At 46.3% G+C, this 23,343-nt stretch overlaps 1 protein-coding gene across 1 annotated transcript in view; it reads right to left on the bottom strand.

Annotated features, from left to right (window-relative positions):
• Window positions 1–23,343, bottom strand: part of PIK3C3 (phosphatidylinositol 3-kinase catalytic subunit type 3) — an 855,016-nt gene that overhangs the window by 228,867 nt on the left and 602,806 nt on the right. The window lies entirely within an intron of this gene.

The raw sequence follows: 23,343 nt of genomic DNA, 5'->3' as shown, positions 1-23,343 counted from the left end.
GGGGAAATTTAACAATATATTTAAATTACACAAAAATGATTGGTTACAAACAAACATTACCACTTACAAAAAGAGACTTATAGGTCAACACATCACATGAATAAACATCACATGAAAGTTTCTAAAGTGTCCATGTTTACAGCACTCTGGTTGTATTCAACAAAAAAGACATACAACATAAGGTTCTTTTATAGCAAGAGATGGATATTGTACAGCGAGGAGGTCTTCAATAACACTGAATCTCTCATAAATCACAAGGTGTCCAGTATCAAGAATGTAAATCCCCTCATGATGAATTTATATAGCCTTAGAGTCCGCCATAGCAGGCTCTACAAGCCATTGATGGCCGGCTCCAGAGTCAAAGGACCGAGCCGAAGGTGAGGGACCTTAACAAGGGAGCGGGCCTTTAATGGCCAGTAGAACCTGCTATGGAGGGCTCTTAAGTCTATTAGAACATTTCACCCCTAGATGGAAGAATGTTCTAATTTGTAAAATAAAGGCCTCACGGAGCCCGAGGAGATTGAAATCCCCTCGGGCTCCATGAGGCCTTGGTTCACAGCAACAGCTGAGAACAAACTTTGGAATGCTGGTGCTCTGGGCTTCTACCGGCCATTAGAAGCCCGGAGCACACCATTGTTTTCAATGGAGCTCCCAACATTCCACTGTTCTAATATTAATTAAGTCCCATTGTGAAGGAAGTCAAAATCCACCGGTGGCAAACATGAGGGAGCTCGGAGACATTCCTGTCTTATCACTGTGAGAGATCTACCCATGTCTATGTTTTTACACAGAACTGCAATAACTCTTTTATGATTTGGTGGTGGGATCTCTAATTGAAGGAATGTACCCCCTCTGGGACGTCATTTGGTGATTAACATAAAGAACTCCTACATTTAAGGTGACCAGACGTCCCAAATTTCTCCAGACAGTCCTGGTTTTCAGAGGACTGTCCTGGCGTCTTGACGCTTTTGTTCATTTTAAATACATGCCCCAGTTTTTGGGACAAAGGTCAGGTCATCCAAAGCAAAAATTAAAGGCATGCTCTCCTTTCACAGGCGCCTCGGAAGTCTTAAATAATTTTAATAATGTGTCGCTTCCTGCCAGGCAGCACATGAGGAGGTCCCAGCAGAAAGACAGAGTGGGGAGGAGGGCAGGGGGGCGCTGGTTGAAGGTTCTGCCGTAGCTAATGTTCTGTAAACGTAGCCTTGTAAATGAGTGTGTGCATGGGTGTATATATACATATATACACACGCATACACCCGCAAAAAATGGGACAGTCCAGATAAATAAGTGAGACTATAAGGCTTTGGTCCTACTTTTAGGTCTGCTGTGTCCCAGTTTTTGCTTCTCAAAATCTGGTCACCCTATCTCCATTATATGTCTTTGTTTTGTTGAGTACAGCCAGAGTGCTGTAAATACGGACACTATAGAAACGTTCAAGTGATGAATGTCAGTCGTTTTCATGGAATGTAATATATTGTTAAATTTCCTTGTTTAAATTTCAAATGCAACTAGAGTGCTTATAACTCGATTACATTTTATCTTGCGCTGATTCAACATTAATACTTTGAATTTATGGCGGTGGAGGGGGTTCTGTTTACATGGATCTGGTCATGGGGCATGGAGGTAGTGGATTTGAGCAAAGCTCAACACAATGAGGCTGTGAAAAGCTATGACCATTACGATCTCACTGCTTGAGACCATGCCAGCCTTGTGGAGCCACAGGAGAGACTGTGGAAAATCACCCAGCTTTGTAACAAGAAACTGCCTGAGGGACCGGTAAATCTGTGTGTCGGTTACAAAATGCAACTGGGTACATTGAATGTTTGTGTGTATCTATCCCAGCATACGTGCTGTGGGTTGAGTGGTGGAAGGTGGATTTGAAAGGCACATTGTAAGATAAATCAGTACATTGGTAAGAAGTACCTAGGGCAAAATATTGAACTGACTGCCACATGGGAGCTAACTGAGGCGCATCATGGCACTGATGAAATACGGAGAATATCTGGCGCACATCATGGCAGCGGCTGACATATGGGTAGATTACAATGGATTGTCTTAGTATTGATTGGAACAGGGGCCTTTTAAGGATTTTGGGGGTCCTGGGCCAAACGTATTTTGGGGCCCCCTGTTTGGAACAGGTTTGATTTTATGATCCAGTTTCAGCTCTTGCATGCCCTCTTGGCCAGGTCAATGACCCAAGGAAGCCACTGCTTGTACATACCAGATGTCGTAGTCGACACAAATGAAATAAATATTCACAAAAAGAAGACAGATCTTGATGGACTTTGCATTTTGGTTCACATTTCTTATTACCTTTTAAAAAAACTCTTACTGAATGGACTTCATGTAGGTGCTTCGGTACTTATCATTTTGCATTATTTCCGCCAAGGACGGTGTCCTACCCTGCGGGGTGTTTTAGTACTATTAAAGCACCTTCAGCTACACAACAAACCACTGTATGTTACTATTTCCCTAACAAGTGTCATTCTTGGATTTGCAATTAAGGTGGGCATAGCCATGTTTTGTGTTTGTAAACGTACCCCGACAATACGAATTAATTTGCACTACTTGCTTTTTTGCAAGTTAGGATTGAGTTCAAACTCTGTTGCACAACCTGTAAGGTCATAAACTGGTCAGCCTGTTTGCGTTGCAGAAAAGGAAGGACTCCCGAGAACACAGGAGCAGAGCTGCTAGATTTTTACAATGTATGTTTTGGCACACAGCGTTTTCCACCCAGGCACTTTCCATAGCAGTCCCATATGTGGGACTCTGTCCCTGTCATACTTGTGCCTTGTCCTTCACCTCTGGACTGTCATAGGGCTCTTAAAACGTACGTTTTTAAACTGGCCAAATGGTGGTGACTTATCTGCGAATATATTCTTATGATGTTTTCCTTTTTATATATTTGATATTGTATTTATCCTAACTTATTTATGTTTAATGGGGCACTCATGTTTGTTACTTTGTTCTTTTGCACCGCACCACACTGCGCCCAGATTATATGGTGATTATGTATGTATGTATTAAATATATAAACACATTTATTCCTAAAATTTCCAAGGGTTAGTATCCCAGTGTAGACATCACATGCAGAACCTTTTCCATTAGAAGACATAGGTGGGACCTGTACCATGTCATTTTGGTCTCCGAGAATATTCATAGATTCTGGAGGAAGATTCAGAAGTCCATACTAGAGGTAATCAGTTGCCAGGGAGTCAGATGGAGAGATGGAAGGCTGACAAGCAGGATGCTTCCCTCCATTCTGAATTGGAGATCCAGTCCAAAAGGCATACGCTCATGCAGAATAAAGCCAGGAAACCCTTACTTTGTGGCCATGCTTCAATGATCATTAGCGTCTTTGTTTTACAATTTGTCTGGTTTGAGAATAATCTTTGGCAAAAGAGCAGTGGACACAATGCACTCACAAAAATACATGACAATCCAATCAAATGAACATTCACGTAACAATTGGATTCACAACATCTGTATTCAAAGTCGCTGCATTCTGCATTACTTGCTGTCGCGGTGTCAACCACTGGACAGAGATTTCATTGAGCATTTCAAGATCCATTTGAGATGCTCTGAAACAGATCTACACAAGTGTCTGCTTTCACATTTTCAAGACCTAAAAGATGGGTTGCTATGACCGGTAAACCAGTGTAGGAGTGTCCTCTGGTGAGGCCCTACGCCCAACATCACCCACCCCCCACAGACCCTTAGCTCACAAATATATATTTTTCATTTCTTCACAGTGCCATGACCAAGCGTCACCTTCATGGCACCCCAGGACCGTGCAAGCTTCACTGGGTAAAGCTTGCTTAATTCCACGGTACAACTCCAGCGAGAGTACGATGGGAGGGGGTACTAAGGTAAAAATTCGATGTTTTCCATTTTTTGGGTCCTTTGGGAGTCTCTCTGGGTCGCCCACAATACATGTCTGGCGAATGTATCACAGAATCTGTGTCCCTACCCTGAATACATATATATTTATTTTACTACTTCAAGATACGGGGACAAAAACTACCCAGAACACTTTGAACATACATTTTCACGAAAAGCACTCTTTCTGAGTAAGGTTCTAACTTTCGGCCAAATTTAGAGTAATTCCGTTCAGCTGTTTTTCTGTATCATTTCCCAAAATTTCCTATATAAATTTACATGGGAAAATGATTTGGGACCCCCTTTTTTACGAGTTCCCTGCTTGACAGATCACCCCAAAACTTTTAAGGAAGAAGCTGAGGCGGTTGAACTTTTCTTTTTGGGAGATTCTGTGAAGATTCATCAAACAGCGCCAAAGTTATTAACAAAACAAAAAAGGTCTTCTTATGGAAACTCTGATCTAAATAGAACTACACAGTGACGACCACTACTGTGTTTTTAAGTGACTTTATAGTTAGGGTTAGAATGCAATATGAGCTAACATTAAAAAAACCCAAATCTACTGAAATTCACTAGTCATTGTTTAGTAAACTAACTATAACTTGCACCCCCATCATGCACTGCTTATTTATGACCTCACATATTACAATACTCATGGCATTTTAAATATCATTGACATCACTGATTATATTTAAACAACTTTGATATTACTAATGAGATCATTCAATAATTTTCACAGTGTGCTATAGGCTTTCAAAAGGGAGGAGTAATGCAACAATCTAAATTGATGGCTGGACATTCAGCCACGCCATGCATCCAACCCCTGCTGCACACGCCCTTCGGCCAGGGTTTGTGGAAAACTGCTGCTGCGTGCGCCCTCTGGCCAGTGTTGTGGAAAACTCCTCCTGCACGCACCCTTCAGCCAGGGTTTGTGGAATACTCCTGCTGCACACGCGCTTCAGCCAGGGTTTGTGAAAACTCCTGCTGCGTGAGCCCTTCGGCCAGGGTTGTGGAAAACTCCTGCTGCACACGCCCTTCAGCCAGGGTTTGTGGAATACTCCTGCTGCACACGCCCTTCAGCCAGGGTTTGTGGAATACTCCTGCTGCACACGCGCTGCAGCCAGGGTTTGTGAAAACTCCTGCTGCGTGAGCCCTTCGGCCAGGGTTGTGGAAAACTCCTGCTGCACACGTCCTTCAGCCAGGGTTTGTGGAATACTCCTGCTGCACACGCCCTTCAGCCAGGGTTTGTGGAATACTCCTGCTGCACACGCGCTGCAGCCAGGGTTTGTGAAAACTCCTGCTGCGTGAGCCCTTCGGCCAGGGTTGTGGAAAACTCCTGCTGCACACGTCCTTCAGCCAGGGTTTGTGGAATACTCCTGCTGCACACGCCCTTCAGCCAGGGTTTGTGGAATACTCCTGCTGCACACGCGCTGCAGCCAGGGTTTGTGAAAACTCCTGCTGCGTGAGCCCTTCGGCCAGGGTTGTGGAAAACTCCTGCTGTGTGCGCCCTTCAGCCAGGGTTTGTGGAATACTCCTGCTGCACACGCCATTCAGCCAGGGTTTGTGGAAAACTCCTGCTGCGTGCGCCCTTCAGCCAGGGTTTGTGGAATACTCCTGCTGCACACGCGCTTCGGACAGGGTTTGTGGATAACTCCTGCTGCGTGCGCCCTTTGGCCAGGGTTGTGGAAAACTCCTGCTGCACACGTCTGTCAGCCAGGGTTTGTGGAATACTCCTGCTGCACACGCCCTTCATCCAGGGTTTGTGGAAAACCCCTGTTGCACACACCCTTCGGACAGGGTTTGTGGTAAACCCCAGCTGCACACAGCCTTTTGCAGTGTGCAGCAGGGGAGTCTTTGCAGGGCCTGGAATCCATCCCTCCACAAATGCCCGACCCACATTCTCACCCTTTTTATTTTTTTATTTTAGCATGTCATAAGTGATGTAATATGTGAGGTCATACGCAGTTTTAGTTAGTTGACTAAACAATAACTGTTTATTTTTTTTTAAATGTTAGTCATGTCTCAGATGCATCTGTAAAGATGAGTCACACGTGCTTCACAGTGGCGCAGCTAGAGCTTTTGACGCCCGGGGTGATCCCTTAGTTTGCCGCCCACTGCCGGTAAGAGCAGGGGTGGGGTGCTGGCAAAAGATGACAATGATTTGGAGGTGGGCTGAATGAAGGGGGTGCGTGCGACAGACGACAACAAGATGGGGGTCATTCAGCGATGCCGACGAGGGAGAATAACGAAACGCACCTTGCGCTTTGTTAGGCACCCATCGCCACCAAAAAAGTGACACTGCCCCCTCCAGCCATGCCACCGGTGCTGCAGTGGTGATGGGTCACTGAGTGCCAGGGGGATTCAGACAGCAATATAGGGTGCTTGCTCCAGTTGTGCATGTAACAATGCAGCTGTGGGCATCTCTTCTGATGGCAACGCATGTGTAAGCTCAATGAATAAAGATAAGTTCTATATAATAAAGAATTACCCATTGCCAGGGTCCTGTTCGTATAAACACTGATCTGATTTACCTTCAGTCGGGAGAACTTTGTACCGAATGACGAAAGGCTTGGCAGGAATAAAATACAGAACACCACTACCTGGTAAGGGCAGACGTAGGCGAGCCAACAAATTAACATGGATAGCTGAGTCAGAGCCGAGCCAAGGGTCGGACTTAGCTCTATGAGCGCATGCATGAGCCAGAACTGTAAATAATTGACTTGTAAGTCACCCAACAAACATAATGATAAAATATAATGAAGTCGCTTATAATTTTTTTTAAAGTGTATTCTTTCACATGCAGATGCATTCCAATACTTCTGCTTATACCACTGCATTGATAAATATTTATTAAACGTTATAGTTTTTAAACATTACCTTAAAGCAGTCCTACACCTCGGAACCAGCCCTTCTGACAATGTTATTAGTGAACTAAGAGGAAAGTCAGCAGTCAAGTGTACCCTATATACAGGCTATGGATTTTGATTGCAGACGGAGCAACATCACAGTCTAATAAAGAAAAACATGAGGTTGCTGTATAGCGCGCATCCTGAACGCACGTATTTGGAAATGTTATAATGAAGAACAAGCATTTGCAATGCAATAGGTCTCGCATGTGCGAGAGTTTGAGCTATTGTCATTGTAAATGACAATGCCTTTTATTTATGTGTTGGTTTTTTAAACAAAAATAAAAGGCAGTCATTTCCAATGCCAATAGCTTAAACTCTTGCAAATGCTAGACCTATTGCATTGCAAATGCTTGTTTAGCAAATGTTTGGGACAAATGCAGTAAGATCTTATTACAAACTGCTTCATGATCACTAATGAGCACGATCAATATTCTGGATTTTGTGTACTGTTTTTCTTTCATGCAGATTCCTCTAGAGCTTAGAATGTGACACGTATTCTGCGTTCGTGTACCTAGTTTTATGATGTATGTTGAGCTGGCACTTACTGATTATGGCATTTTTCTAATTGTATTTTTGAAACAATTGTTTTTATCTTTGGAGATGAATGTATACTTATCATGAACATCCTGCCTGTACAGCAATCTCTAAAATCATGATTTTTTTATGTACTGTAATTGTCTTTATATTCATGCCATATATTGAATATGCTACTTACCAGTATGCATCTGTTCTTGGCATGTAGGGCTGCTGACATTCATATCTGTGCATAGATCGCCGCCTAGTGTTGGGTCCGGATGTTTGCACGTTGTTGTCCTGGAAGAGTCTTCGAAGTATCCTGGGATAGGTGACTCCTCCCCTGGACTACAGTGCGCATGGGCATCCTCTCCATCCTCAGATTGTTTTTCGCCATTGTGGCAGTGATGGAGTAGATACAGAAAGTGATGACCATGCTTTACAGTAATTCTGAGAGCTGCAGCTGCTACAGGCGCCGGGGAGGAGGGAGGGCGATATGAATGTCAGCAGCCCTACATGCCAAGAACAGATGCATACTGGTAAGTAGCATATTCAGTTCGAGGCATGTGGGCTGCTGAATTCATATCTGTGCATAGAATATATAGCAGTGCCCTCTTATTAGCGGCGGCTACCACTGCCAGCTGCAGCGGTCTGAAAAAGAGTTTTGAGAACAGCCTGTCCTACAGCTGCCTGCTGTTTTGATTGCACATCTACACAATAGTGTTTGGTAAATGTATGTGTAGTGGACCAGGTGGCTGCTCTACATATATCATGCAAAGGAATGTTTCCTAGGAAAGCCATGGAGGCCCCTAACTTACGTGTTGAGTGGGCTCGTGGGGGAATCGTTAAAGTGCGTTTAGCCTTTTGATAGCAAATTTGAATACATTTAACGATCCATCTGGCTATACCTGCTTTGGAGATAGCGTTACCTTTGTGGTGTGGGGCAAAGGCAACGAAAAGTTGTTTTGTTTTCCTAAAGGGTTTGGTCCTGTCGATATAATACGTGAGGGCCCTCTTTACATCTAGTGTATGGAGTGCCCTTTCTGCGACAGTCTGTGGGTTTTGAAAGAAAACAGGCAGTTCAATAGTTTGATTCATGTGGAACTGCGATACCACCTTGGGCATGAATTTGGGGTTAGTACGTAGTACGACCCTGTTGGCGTGAACCTGTATAAATGGCTCTTGGACGGTTAGTGCCTGGAGTTCACTAACTCTTCGTAAAGAAGTTATCGCTACTAGGAAAGCTACTTTCCAGGTAAGGAATTGAATCTCGCATGAGTGTAGAGGTTCAAAGGGTGGACCCATCAGGCGTGTGAGGACCAAGTTGAGGTTCCACATTGGGGCTGGTGGGTGGCTAGGTGGAATGACTCGTTTGAGTTCTTCCAAGAATGCTTTGATGGCAGGCACTCTGAATAGAGAGAGGTGCTGCCTGGTTTGTAGATAGGCTGATATTGCGGTCAAATAGACACGTATAGAGGTGTACGCCAGATTGCATCGGTATAGGTGTAATAGGTAACAAATAATGTTTTGGATGGATGCGTCTAGCGGGTTAATGTCATTATTATTGCAATAAATGACGAACCTTTTCCATTTGGCTGCATAGCAAGCTCTGGTAGTGGGTCTCCTGGCCTCCTTAATGATGTCCATACAGTCAGGTGGCAGGTTTAGGTAGCCAAACTCTAGGACTTCAGGAGCCAGATTGCCAGGTTCAGCTGTTGCGGATCTGGGTGCTGAATCTCTCCATGGTTCTGCGTCAAATGCTCGGGTTTGACCCGCAGCCTTTGATGCGGCACTACGGAAAGTTCGAGAAAGGTGGTGTACCACGGCTGGCGTGCCCACGTTGGAGCAACCAGGACGAGTGTCAGTGAGTGTTGTCTAAGTTTGCGTGCCACCAGCGGTATCAGTGGTGCTGGGGAAAAAGCGTACGCAAATCTGCCGGACCAGTTCATCCATATCGCATTGCCCTGCGACTGCGGATGTGGGAACCTGGCGGCAAAGCTTTGGCATTTTGCGTTTTCGCTTGTGGCGAATAGGTCTATCTCTGGATGACCCCACTGCTGGAAGTACGGTTGGAGTACTGATGGGTGTAACTCCCACTCGTGCATCTGGTGGCTGTGTCTGCTGAGCAGATCCGCCACCTGGTTGTCCTTGCCGGGGAGGTGTTCTGCCATGAGGAACATGTTCCTCTGAATGGCCCACTTCCACATGCTCTGAGCCAGATGAGACAACTGTGGAGAGTGTGTTCCTCCCTGCTTTTGTATGTAGTACATGGCGGTCATGTTGTCCGTCCGGATCAACACGACTTTGTTGCACAAGTGTACTTTGAATGCTTTCATTGCGAGGAAGATTGCCATCAATTCCAGAATGTTGATGTGCATCTTCCTTTGTTGTGTTGTCCATAGTCCCTGCACTGTGTAGTTGAGTACATGAGCTCCCCATCCCTGGAGAGACGCGTCCGCTGTCAGTATTATTTGTGGAACAGGCTCTTGGAACGGTCGGCCCTTGCAAAGGTTTTGTGGATTCCACCAATGCAGAGAGTTGTATGCCCGACCGCTCACCAACACTAGGTCTTTCAACTGTCCTTGAGCCTGATTCCACTGACGTGCTAAGCACTCCTGAAGCGGGCGCATATGTAGTCTCGCGTGTGGGACTATGAAAATGCAGGAGGCCATCATGCCTATCAACTGCATGAACACTCGCGCGGGAAGGGAGTGTTGTGGTTTGAACTTGGAAATCAGCATTTGCATGCTGTTGATTCTCACTAAATTTGGCTGAGCTGTGGCCGCCAGAGTGTCTATAGTCGCACCTAGGTACTGTTGTACGTGTGCGGGCTGGAGATGGGATTTTGGGTAATTTAGTGAGAACCCCAGGCTGTGAAGGAGGTGAATGGTGCGGGACATGTGGCTGGCACATTGCTGGGCTGACTTCGCTTGAACGAGCCAGTCGTCCAGGTAAGGGTAGACGTGTATGTGCTGCCTCCGTAGATGTGCCGCCACCGTAGCTAGGCACTTTGTGAACACCCTGGGTGCTGTTGTCACGCCGAAGGGAAGGACTTTGAATTGGTAGTGCTGCCCCTGAACAGTGAACCTGAGGTATTTCTTGTGTGAGGGGTGAATGGGTATGTGGAAATACGCATCTTTGAGGTCCAGTGTGGCCAGGAAGTCTCCCTGCTTGAGCAGCGGGAGGACTTGCTGTAAAGTGAGCATGTGAAAATGCTCTGAAAGAATGTACCGGTTCAGGGGTCTCCGGTCTAATATAGGTCTGAGTGACCCGTCCTTTTTTGGTATTAAACGGGTACGACCTCTATTGCGCCTTTTAGTAGCATACTTTGCACCTCCTGCTGTAAGAGGGTTAAGTGCTCTGAGGACATAGGACGGTTTTTTGGAGGTATTGTGGGTGGAGTTGAGGTTAATTCTAGGCATTAACCGTATTTGACAATATCTTTGACCCACCTGTCCGTGGTGATGGAGTTCCACGTGGACAGGAACCTTTGTAGCCTTCCCCCGACAGGTGTTATGTGGTCGGGAGGAAGGGAGAGGGCGTCACTGCTTGTTCTTGGGGGAGGACCTGGTGTTGCCGTAGCCGCGTCCTCTGCCCTTTGTGCTGGAGCCACGATATCCACCCCGGGTGTTTTTATCGTAGGTGCTTTGTGTGTTGCCCTTGTTGTATGTTTGCTGTGACCCCTGTCCTCTACCTGCTCCTCTATTTCCGGGCCGACGAAAGGAGCCGCTCCGAAAGGACTGCGTTTGTAGGGCCCCCATGGACTTTGCAGTGTCTGTGTCCTTTTTTATTTTCTCTAGGGTGGTGTCAACCTCCGGCCCGAATAAGTAGTCGGGGTTGACAGGTTGGTTGAGGATGTTATTTTGTACCTCAGGTTTGAATCCGGAGATTCGCAACCAGGCGTGTCGTCGCAACATGACGCTAGTGTTTATGGCTCTGGCAGCTGTATCCGCGGCATCCAGTGCACACTTAATGGATGCATTTGTGAGCAGTTGTCCCTCCCTGATGAGGATCTCTGCACCTTCTTTGAATTGGTCAGGGAGATGTTGGAGTAGTTGTTCTAATGTGTCGTAGTGCGCTCAATCGTAGCGAGCGAGGAGCGCCTGAGTATTGGCAATGCGCCATATGTTAGCTGCCTGGGCGGCAACCCGTTTGCCGGAGGTCTCTAGCACCTTGGACTCTTTGTCCGGGGGAGGAGCATCACCTGTTGTTTGCGAGTGTGCCCTCTTGCGAGCATTCGCAACTACAATGGAATCCAGAGGTAACTGGCCTCTAATGTAAGTAGGGTCCCCAGGCGCCGATCTGTATTTCTTGTCGATCCTGGGGTTTATTACTCTTGCCCTGGTGGGTTCCTTGAAGATGTCCTTTGCTGGTTTGAGGACACCCTTCAACATGGGCAGAGTCTTTATATTCCTTTCTGAGGATGCGAAAGTATCCATGAGAAAGTCGTCCTCGACGGTGTCAGAGTGAAGTTGCACCCCATGATTGGCCGCAGCACGTTCAATTAGAGCGTTGAACGCGGCAGTGTCCTCTGTGGGAGATGTTTTTGCTCCATAGAGTTGCGGGTCCTGTGCATCCATAGGTGCACCTGAGTCTACAGGGTCATCACAAGCTTGATCAGGGTCCTGTTGGCCTTCAGGGTCCATCTCTCCGGGGTAGGGGACGTGGTCACCCATGTAGTCCTCCAAAACATCTGTGTTGGAGTGTGTGGGAGAGAATGACTGTGGATCCTGGTAGGGGGAATGGAGAGGTTCGTAAAGAACTGGTTCCGAAGCCACTGGCAGCTTTCTCTTAAGCGGGATCCGGAAGGAGTCCAAAGCTGGCTCAGAAGTTATTCTCCTTTTGTGGAGCATCATCCTGCCGGTGTCGGCGTCGATGAGATGTGATGGGGACGTCTCCGCAGGAGAGCGTTCGGCAGGCGTGATCGTGGTGTGGGTGATCCGTATCCTGATTTGGAACAGTTTCGGGGCCGTGGATGGCGGAAGGCCAAAAGTAATGTTGGCCGGTGCCGAAGAGGCTGTTGGAGCTTTTATCGGCTCGGAGCCCGACGTGTCCTGGAGGACTGTTTTGTTTTTGGTGCGTTGCGCAGCAACGGGCCGCACCTGGAGCGCCATCGATTCCTTTGCGCCGACCGGTTCTGTAGAGGCGGGCGTGGACTTCTTCGGCGCCGGTGAGTCATCGAGTCGAGGGGGGGTAATGGCCGTCGACGTCTTCGATGAGTGTGCCTTTGGTGGTGCTGTCGAAGCGGTGTGAGACGCAGCAGGCAGTTTGACCTTTGGGGTCGGAGCCGATTGCGTCGGTGCCGGGAGCCGAGTAGGTTTGGTGGCACCGAAGGTCTTTTTCCGTATGTCGACTCCGACGTCGGCCGCTGCAAGCTCGGCACCGAAGTCTCGTTTGGTGCGCTCGGTGCTGACGGGTTTTGCTGGCGTCGAAGGTGTGGTGGGCCTCAATCCGACCAGCGTCACTTTCGGTTTCGGTTTCAGTTGAACCAATACAGCCTTTGGTTTCGGTTTCGAAGAAGGGAAACCAGCCGGTTTGGGTATTAATGGCTGCCGCTGAATGTCCGAGGCCGGGCCAGAGGGCGGGGCCGAAGACCTGCGGGATAGGTCTTGGGTAAGGCCCGAAGGCGATCCCTCGACCGGAGCCATAGACTGGCGCACTGGGATATCCTTAGTCTGTACGGGTAGGCCTTGCTCGTCACCGGAGCTACTCTCTTCGGCCCCTAAGGCCTCATTGTAGTCTCCTACCTCGGTGTCGTCTTCATCTCTGCGAAAGAGTCTTTCTTCGACGTCTTCCGATCCGGAGTCATGTTCGGAAGCGGGACTGGAGGGTAGGTTCTCCACGTCTTCGACATCTTCGTTCTCGGCGCTGAGGATGTCGGCCGGGGCCGGTGCCGCTTGCTGCGCTTCGAGTCTCGCTGCTCGTCGGTTCCGGAGAGTCTTCTTGGATCGGAATCGGGCACAGGCCATACATGTAGATTCGTCGTGATCCGGTGAAAGGCATTTGTTGCACACCGGATGGACGTCGATGTGGGGATATTTCGCATTACATACAGGACACCGCTTGAATGGTGTCCTCGATTCCATCGTCGATGACGGGTCGATGGTCGGGTAAGATGCGAAAAAGTTGGTTCTGGAAGTTAGTAAACTAACAAGATACTATCGATACCGATCGGGAACAGTATCGACGCGAACTAAAGGCCTTTTGGCCGAGAAAAAGTTTTTCCTAACTTGAGTCAAGATAAGCACATCCGAACCCAATGGCGGAAAAAAACAATCTGAGGATGGAGAGGATGCCCATGCGCACTGTAGTCCAGGGGAGGAGTCACCTATCCCAGGATACTTCGAAGACTCTTCCAGGACAACAACGTGCAAACATCCGGACCCAACACTAGGCGGCGATCTATGCACAGATATGAATTCAGCAGCCCACATGCCTCGAACACATTTGTACTATTTCTATGTATACTCTGGTGTTTTTTTTTGACAGCCGAATAAAGTATTTTACCACTACTACTCCTACACTTCTAATAAAGCAAGCAAAGGCAAGGTTACTCAACAAACAATTTTACAAAAAATGCATATTTAAGTACCAGTTCGCAGCCCTTCCAGAAGAATGGTAAACATAAGGTAACCAAATCGCCAGCAAACCGTTGCATTTCTGTCTTCCTCTGTGGCCATATCAAGGCCCTTTTGGAATCCCACTCTGCAAGGTAGTCACTCCAGCTATTATCCCAAAATTATTTTAGAAATCTATATTTTTCCTCATGTGTCCTCATGTAACGTAACTGGTGCTATGTAAGGCGCTCTGATACTTGGTTGGATTCAGGTCAAGTTTGCGCTATAAAAAAGTCTGCACAAGAGAGAGCAGCAAAGAAAGCCCACAGACACAACCAATTACCCTCTGCAAACGATTCCGAGGTCAGTCCAGTGTTGACAGATTTTTTAAGCTTTCTATAGCCCAAAGAGAACCAAAAAATAGCCCAAAGTAGCCCAATATTGCTACTTTAGGGAAGGAGGGACAGGAACAGCGTCAAGCAGGTGGTGAATGCATTGGAATTGATGTTGTAGCAGGATGCCAAGTAAATATGTGTCTAATAAAGCGCTTTAACATACTACTTTGCTGGAGCGCTGTATATATATTTATAATCTGGCAACTAGCACAAACCAAACTTTTACCACACAACCGGCAAAATATAGCCCAATTGTGCGTGATCTAGTCCAATCTGGCAACACTGGGTCAGTCCCCTTTCATGTCGTGTCCACCCAGGGGGAGGGGAAACTGAAGCAGAGAGGAGGGGTTTGAAAATGAGAGGCAGCCGCAAACCAAACAAGGTCTGTAGTACCCTCGAGGGAGGTGGTAAACACACACACACACACACACACACACACATTTGCTTCAACTATATTGGCGGAGAGTGGGCGGGGCTTCGAGTACAGCATGGCTTGCAAAACACCGCTGTCCAGGCTTGACCTAAAAAGGAGTCTTGGTGAAAAATAATATTTGTTCAGGATCACACAATTTTATCCAGCGGGGAAGCTGGGATTTCGGGTTTATACTATGCAATTCGGCCACAAGTTGGCTATCTATTTCTCTGTTGTCCGTTTTTAATCAAAGGTTTGTCATCAAAGCTTTGTCCTTATTTCATAGAACATGAGGCGACAGCCCCACCCGTGCATCAGGCAACAGCCCCCTGAAAGTTCAGCTCATTTTGGGTTCGAGAAGTCAAGAAGGCCTTGAGGTGAGCCACAGCCAGGCATCTTGAGCTTTCAGTGGCTCGCTAACCTTTACGTAATGGTTCAGGCCAACAGAAAGAAACCCTGTTTCCAGTGCTTAATTTGATACTAAATAAATAAGTCAGGGAGCTAAGTTTTCCACTTGCAGCAGTGAAAAGTGGCAAGGTTGGCGGCCTCATTTTGCTTCCACCTCATACCGTTCTTCTTCTGCCCTCCAATTCCTGACTCTGCTTACGCTGCAAGTTTTCCATTGCTGCATTATGTTGGTCACTGCTTCCTATCTCGCTTTTCTCCCTTCTTTCTCTGTTTCCTACCTTTACCTCACCTGCTCTGCGTCAAAGTCTGATGATAAAAAATGAGGCTTTCTCTCCACCCACGAACGCCAGTGCCCATTTCCTAAAAATGTGAAGGGCTGCCTGCACTAAATGACAATGAAGTATGCAAACAATATGATGGATGAAAACCCGGAATTAATCTCGGCCACTAGAAATTACTTGGGCCACGCCCCAGTCCTCGTTATTTTACACACCAGGCAACCTCAATTTGAACCCAGTGATATGCAAATTAGTCCTGACCTTGCTCCAATGGAAACAGTCCAGCCCGGACAGTCAGGCCAGGTCCTCCTTGAACCGGAACACACGCAACTCAGGACTGTTCCCAGGAGAGCAGAAAAAAGTCTGATTTGCATAGGGCTGGGTCGAAACTGAGGTGGCGTGGTGGGCAAAAGAGGGATGGGTTGGAATGCTTCCATGAGCGGTTGCCAGCGTTAGACTTATCATAAGCATCCTCACACTACACTTGGAGTCTTCGAGTATTTGATGCATGTGAAGATAAGACTCAAATCGCAGACAACTCAAGTATTTTTTTGTTCTTTGGGACCTATTTTTATCAAGGCAACAACCAAAAACATCCGTCTTCTCTCGTGTTTGCAGAAAATGACCTTGCACCATGAGGTTCTCCCAGATCACCAGGAGCTCGCGCTGCCTTCTCCCCAGGACATCATTCTGAGGGGCGGGAAGCAAAAACACAGCCCTTAGCCATCAGTTCCTGTCAATTTCGGCGTCTGGAGGACTGTTCTCCGAGGAGGCGCTTCCGCGCACTTCGCTCGTTAAAGTACTGACAAATTTCAGGCGGGAAATTATATCGAGCCTGGAAATAAAAAACAAGCATTTACAATGCAATGGTCTCGGCAATATTATAGGTAGAGCTATTGGTATTGCTCATTATTTTTTTATCATCTTTGTATCCCTAAATAAATGGCATTGTCATTTCTATTGGCATTAGCTTTTTTTTGCATATGTGATACCTATTGCATTAGCAGAGAGAGAGTGAGGTAGTGAGATAGAGTGAGGTATTGAAAGAGAAAGTGAGGTAGTGAGAGAGAGTGAGGTAGTGAGAGAGAGTGAGGTAGTGAGAGAGAGTGAGGTAGTGAGAGAGAGTGAGGTAGTGAGAGAGAGTGAGGTAGTGAGAGAGAGTGAGGTAGTGAGAGAGAGAGTGAGGTAGTGAGATAGAGAGTGAGGTAGTAAAAGAGTGAGGTAGTGAGGGAGAGGGATGTTGTGAGGTAGTGATATATAAGCATAGAGTGATGTTGTGATGTAGTGAGATAGAGAGAGGTAGTGAAAGAGAGAGTAAAAGTGAGTCAGTGAGATAGAAAGAGTGAGGTAGTGAGATAGAGAGTGATTGAGGTAGTGAGTGAGAGTGAATCACAGCTGCAGAATACAACCTGCACAAAGCGCCAAGAAGTCAAATAACTGGCGAACGCCGTGCTATACAAATATACCCGATAAGATATTAAGACTCCGGAAGCGTTTGTATTTACCCTCGGTCATCGATACGCCGTGGGGTGAAGTGGGGTGAAGTTGAGCGCCGTGAGGCAGGGCCGGGCCACAGACACAGGGATGTTACGAGAGGCACACCCCTCAGGGAGCCGCCGAGCTCCACGCCCCAAAACTGGAGTAATTAGTATTTGGCTTTCGGGCGAGGCAGCCGTCCGAGTCAGGTTATCAGAGGCTGTGCTGGGCGGGCGGCCCTGGGCTGAGGATAAAGAGGCTCAGAGCCGGTCTCCAGTCTTTCCCTCGCTTACTAGCAGGTTCAGAATCTGGACTTTCCCTCTCCAAACAACACAATTTTTGCCTTAGGCATACATTTTTTAGATACAACATGTGTCTTCCCTGATGTGTATATTATTTACACTAGCTATACAGCCTAGGCTTAGGGTCACCATCTTTTTAGGATACGATCATTAGATGATTTTGAAAACAAATGATCAAATGATTGATCAAGTTGTTGCTACTGGTCCACCAGTGTATGTCCTTAAGCTCACGCCGTGTCAAGTCTCCAATTTGGATCAAACGAGGTCTACTCAAAGTTCGAGACTGGGGCAATATGTCTTGCAGATCTGACTTAAATCCAGCCTGGGCACCTCTGGGCCCTGAGAACAATTATGGCAGTCGTTGGAGCCTCTCCTGGACTCTAAATACGCAACACGTGTGGCCCCCTGAGCCCCTCTGGGCTCTACAGCACGAAATGCCCCCTAGAGCCTGTTAGGGCTCTACAGCACGAAATGCCCCCTAGAGCCTGTCAGGGCTCTATGCAAATATTGCCCCCGTCGTTGGAGCGTACTCGCGCTCTGGACAAACACTGTCCCTTCGTGGGAGCGCCACCCGCGCTCGAGAATCAGCAATGTCCCCCAACCGTTGGAGTCTCGTTGGACTCTGCACCAATATGGGGGGCCAATGTTGGGGCGGCCCGCTGCCTTCCGGGGCCGCTCCTCTTATTAAGCAAAATGCCCCCGACTTTGGAGCCTAGACAGGTACGTGACCCCTCGTGGGAGCTACCTCGCGTTTTTAGCACAATATGCCCCCTCGAGCCTTGGAGCCACGCAGGCTCTCAAAGACTACTCTGCGGCCGTTGGAGCGACCTCGCTCTGTGTCCGACCAAACTGCCCCGGCCCCCTCTCTCGGAGAGAGCCCCACTCACCGGGCGCAGGGAGGACTCCAGGCGTCTTGCACCGCGGAGGGGGCAGGCACCGACGATGTGCCTCGCGCCCCCCTCCGCACCAGCTCCGGTCGTCTTCCTCTCCTCGGGGAAGCGCAGCTCTCCTGGCGACCAATGCAGGAGCGCGGGGTAGGCTCCCGTCGCTTCCTGCCTCTAAGTCCCGCCCCTGTCACAACTCCGGCGCCTGACTTCCGGTTTCGCGGGCGGCAGCGGCGGAGATCTACAGCGGTAAAAGAGTTTAATATAATGCAGACACGTTTGTGTTCTTGTGGTACTCAACATTAAATAATATGTTGGATGCGACAGTCTGGTGGTTTGAAGTGTGTATTAATGCAGTGTTGTTGTCTATGTTGGAAGGCTTGAAGTCATCCGTGAGTTTTAGCTGTGCTCCACATCTTAAGTGTACCAGAACTGCCAATGTCTAAACAGTTATGCCATGCGAGAGGAGGGGACCGGTTTTTGTGCTGAGCACTGATGTGGTGAGGCACTTCTACCCTTTCCCTCCACAAAAATGAGAACAACCCCTTCTGGGTCTGCTGCAGATGTCCCAGGTGTTTTCATGCCCCGTAATCGACATCGGTTGTGCAGAAGCACCAAGCACAAGTTGGAAACGCACCAAAACCAAGTTGGAAACCCACTATATGAGCAATCCAATGGCAGCATAGGGAGCGTTGCTGGATGTTCAATAGTGGCTAAAGTGGGCCTATCCACTTAAAGAAGTGTGTCCAGCGGTAAAAGAGCAATGTACGGCGGGGTGGGCACCCGCCGTAGGAATAACTTAATAAGCGGGGTAGGCACCCGCCAACGAATGCCACCCAGCTTCTCACGGTCTACTCTCACTCTAGGAGCCGCTTACGGATAATTTCGTCATCGGTGACAGCCCCATGCCTTAGACATCCTAAACCAAGAGTCAAGTAAGTCGTAGCAGTCACCGTAATCAGGCTATCACAACGCAAAAGTCGCCGAGCTGCAAACTGCCACAAAACCACACGTGTTACAGAGACCACCAAAACAGAATCAGCAGCCCAGAATTATTTGCTGAAGTCACCCCTAAGCTCTTCTGCTCACTCTATCCGGTGAAGCCTGCCCCGGCAGCGCCGCCACCAGCACAACAACACGGCGCCGGACGGATGGATCCTCACGGCCAGACTATAGCAAAAAAATGGCGGATGGAAGCTCCGAAACTTTTTCGGATTCGGGGGCGTGTTCCTGCTGTTCTAAAAGGGCGTGGCTAAAAAGTGGAAAGAACAGCAAAAACACGCCCCCGAATCTGAAAAAGACGGAGCCTATTTGGAGGGACGGCTCTCTCCTCCAACGGCGGGCCTCCGTTTAGGAAGCCAGCCAATGGAGGAGAAGCAAAAAGAGAGGCGGGCTAAGGAGCCACTCTAGGAAACATTAAATCTCGACTTCCGGTTCTGCCTTCGGCAGACCGGTAGTCCTCGACCTAATGAGCTGCTCCTTTGAAGACTGCTGGGAGCAGCCCCCTCTGCCATTCAATGTCAGCTTGCTTTTCTGCATCGTGTGGCACTGTGGCTTTATTTGTGTACTCTGATTTCAGGTGTCAACAGGCGCCGACCAGCCTTCTCAGCATTTACTCTGCTATTTGCATGACAAGGGGGAGGTGGGTTACGTGAGTAGAGTCCCCCCTACTAATTTTAGAAAGAGGACGCCCTCCCCCAGAGTCATCGTAAATCAAAGGCCGGTGGATTCACCGTCCTTGTGTCCTGCCAGCAGGCTTGGCTGGGCCATGACACGCACTTGTAACATAACACCCAGGTAATAATCTCTAGCTTGGCGAATAGCTCAGGAGGGGCATCATGACGAGGACGGAGGGGCGGGACTATCTATCCTTTCATGCTTTAATAATGTCACACTTGGTACTCGTTTGTGCAATAATGCTGTTTAAACACGCCCACACACAAATTAAAAATATCAACTCTAAAAAAATTCACTAATCACCTTTAATTTTAATATTAAGTAACGCCAACTTAAACGTATTACTCTGAGGTTTTTGAAGCGAAGGAATCCGTTTATCCCCCAAAAACATTTTAAAATGTACAAAACTGTTTTTTCCCCCCATATTTTTCCATATTTCTGTGTGATCATCATTATTTGTTGTTTTTTAAGCATAGTTAGGGCACAAGCCACTTGACATTCTTGTTTCACACATGATCACAAACCTGATTTTAAAATAACATTTTCTTATGTAACACAAATAATCACGTCATATGGCATCCACGTCATAATTTTGACGAGTTCAAAGTATACATTAAGAGTGCACAGTTTCATAAGTACTCTCTGCATTCCTTTTAATTGTACAGGAAGTATGTATATGTGTTCATTATTTTCTAATATGCTATGGATTATAGGTTTATGAATTCATGCATTATTCTTTTAATATAGGTGTGTGTATTGCTAAACATATTCGCTGCTTTACATCCAGACATAGTTTATAAGAGGTACATTGCGTGTTATATTGGTATTTATTGGGCGTGCCACACTCTGCAGGGTCAAACTATTTGCCTTCGCCCTCCTGTTTTCTAAACCCGTTTTTGTTGGCTTTAGGACTTTGTGCACTTTACCACTGCTAACCAGTACTAAAGTGCTATTGCTCACTCCTTTAAACATGGTCAAATTGCCTTAGACCCAATTGTCACATTTAATTTACTTGTAAATCTCTAGTAAAGTGGTACTACATGTACTGAGCGCCTGTAAATTAAATGCTACCAGTGAGCCTGCAGCACTAATTGTGCCATCCACTTAAGTAGCCTATTAAACATGTCTCAGGCTTACCACTGCAGGTTGTGTGCACGGTTGTAAACCTTTTACCAAGCATTAACCTTCCTTTTTAATACAAATAAGTCACCCATAGGTTCAGGCCTAAACAGCCCATAGGGCGGGGGTGAGATGAGTGTAATAATAAAGTTGGACATATACTTTTAAGTTTTATATGTCCTGTTAGCGGAGAACTCCTAAATTCGTTTTTCCCTACTGGGAGGCCTACGTGTCTCATAGGCTAACATTGGGTTACCTTATTACATGTAATAAGTGATAACTTTAAATTTGGAGCAGGTAGGAATATTGAGTTTGGTCTTTAAAGAATTGTAATTTAAAACCCTCTTTATTGGTAACATTTGGTTTTAAGTCACAATTCAGAAAATGCAACTTTTAGAAATATGTCCTAAAAAGGCACATAACCTGCGCACCTTTTTGGGACTTCTTTTGATTGAGTTGTGATACATGGGATGATTCACAGAGTCTGTTCGCACGCAAGTCTATGATTCTTTATTCACTAGATAATTAACAGAAGGGAAGGAGTGCATCCTCATATATTTCTTATTTCTTTTTGCTTTTAGAAATATAGCATTTTCTTGTCCCAACAATTTGGTACCTGTATCCTGGGTCACACGGCTAGGCATAACTGGCAGTGGTATTTGTGTATTGCTCCCAGACAGTAAGACATAGGGGAAACACGTACTGCCAAGAAAGACCATCTCTGACTTGATAGTGGGGTGGAGCGGTCACCTACCACACTTGCATATTACAAAGCCTCTGCCTCAGCACATTCTCAAAGGGTTTGACACCAGTCATTTGTGCCCCCAGACAAGCTGGGGCCAGGGTAGTGAGGCAGGAAACTGTTCACAATCTTTGCATTTTGAACATTTCCAAAAGCCTGGACGACTTAGCCAATTCTTTTTCTTTTCCCTTTCTCTTTCATTTTCAGACAGGTAATGGCTTTTAGTTAGGCTGTTACCTAATGAAGCAATTTTTATGTATGTGATGCTTGGATGGTAAGAGAGAACTGTATTCAAAATTTCAACAGATCGAAGTCCATTGGATTATTTTTTTAGATTCTTTATGTTGCATATTGTAATCCATAATGAGATGCGTCTTTTCATCTTTTTCTTCCACATTCTTCTTTTTTGGTACTAACTCACTTCTTCTCTTTTTCTGTGCTCTCTCTATAGCATCTTGTAGTACTTCCTGGGGGGAATCTCCTAGCTAAAAATCTGCCTTTAATTTCATTCAGTTCTACTTAAAAATCCTGATCTTCTGAGCAATTCCTCCGTGCTCCTAGCATTTGCCCATAGGAGATGCTCTATCTTAGGTTTTTTGGATGGCCACTATTTCCATGCAGGATACTGTTACATGATGTTTTTTCCTTATTGATTTTGGTGCAAAGATGTCCGTCCCTGATATAGACTTCAATATCTAGGAACATAATTTGCTCAGAACTGATGGTGTGAGTGAATTCTAGGTTTACGTCATTATTATTAAGAGATAAAATAAAATGTTCCAGTTCCTTTCTTTCCCCTTCCCAAATTATGAAAAGGTCGTCAATAAATGTAGTCCATAACGTCACCTTTTCCAGGGTCGTTTGATTTCTTTCTATCCAGATTTTTTCAGATTCCAAATATCCCATCAATAAATTAGCGTATGTTGGAGCAAAAGATGTTCCCATGGCAGTGGCCTGCATTTGCAACTAATGGGTTCCATTAACCATAAAAATATTATGTTTTAGGCAAAAGTCCAACATTTCAATTAGCATGTTTGAATTCTCCAAATTATTGATTGGTGTATCCCGCAGAAAGTGCTTCACTGCTCTTGTATCATCAATGTGTCTAATAGACGTATAGAATGACGTTACCTCAATTGTAGCGATTATATATGATTCCTTCCAAGGTATATCCTGGATTTTATTCAAGAAGTCCATAGAATCCCTCAAATAAGAAGGTAAAGCTGTCACATAAGGTACTAGAAAGATGTCACTATACCTTGAAGTGTTCTCCAAAAGCGAGTTGATTGAGCTGACTATTGGACATTCCGGTGGATTTATTAGACTTTTATGAATTTTTGGAAGAAAATAGATCATCTGCATTGTTGGATGTATAGTTTTTATATATTTATACTCTTCTTCATTAATAGGTTCTTGCTGGTACCACTTCTGTAGCTTTTCATGATATTCCAGAATGATTTTTAAAGATGGATTTTCCTTCAATTTTTTATAGTGTTGTCTATTTCTAAGTTGTTCATTAGCTTCCATTAGCTATTTATCACAATCCTGTATAATAATGTTTCTCCCTTTATCAGATGCTTTAATGAGAATTGATTAATCGTCCCTTAGTTCTTCAATCGCCATTATTTCTCCAATAGTGGTGCTTCTTTTGCTTTTCCGTTCCAAAGTGTTTCTTTGAGAAGGTTTACTCAAATCTTCAATTACCATGTCATGGAATAGATCTATCTTGTTCCCCGGTGGTAGTTGAGGGCAGATTGTGGATGATGGTTTTAATCCACTCTCTCCCCCT

Source organism: Triturus cristatus, chromosome 2_1, assembly GCF_964204655.1.
Source record: "Triturus cristatus chromosome 2_1, aTriCri1.1, whole genome shotgun sequence".
Lineage (NCBI taxonomy): Eukaryota > Metazoa > Chordata > Amphibia > Caudata > Salamandridae > Triturus > Triturus cristatus.
The sequence above is the reverse complement of the archived record's forward strand: the minus strand, read 5'-3'. Positions and strand labels throughout refer to the sequence as shown.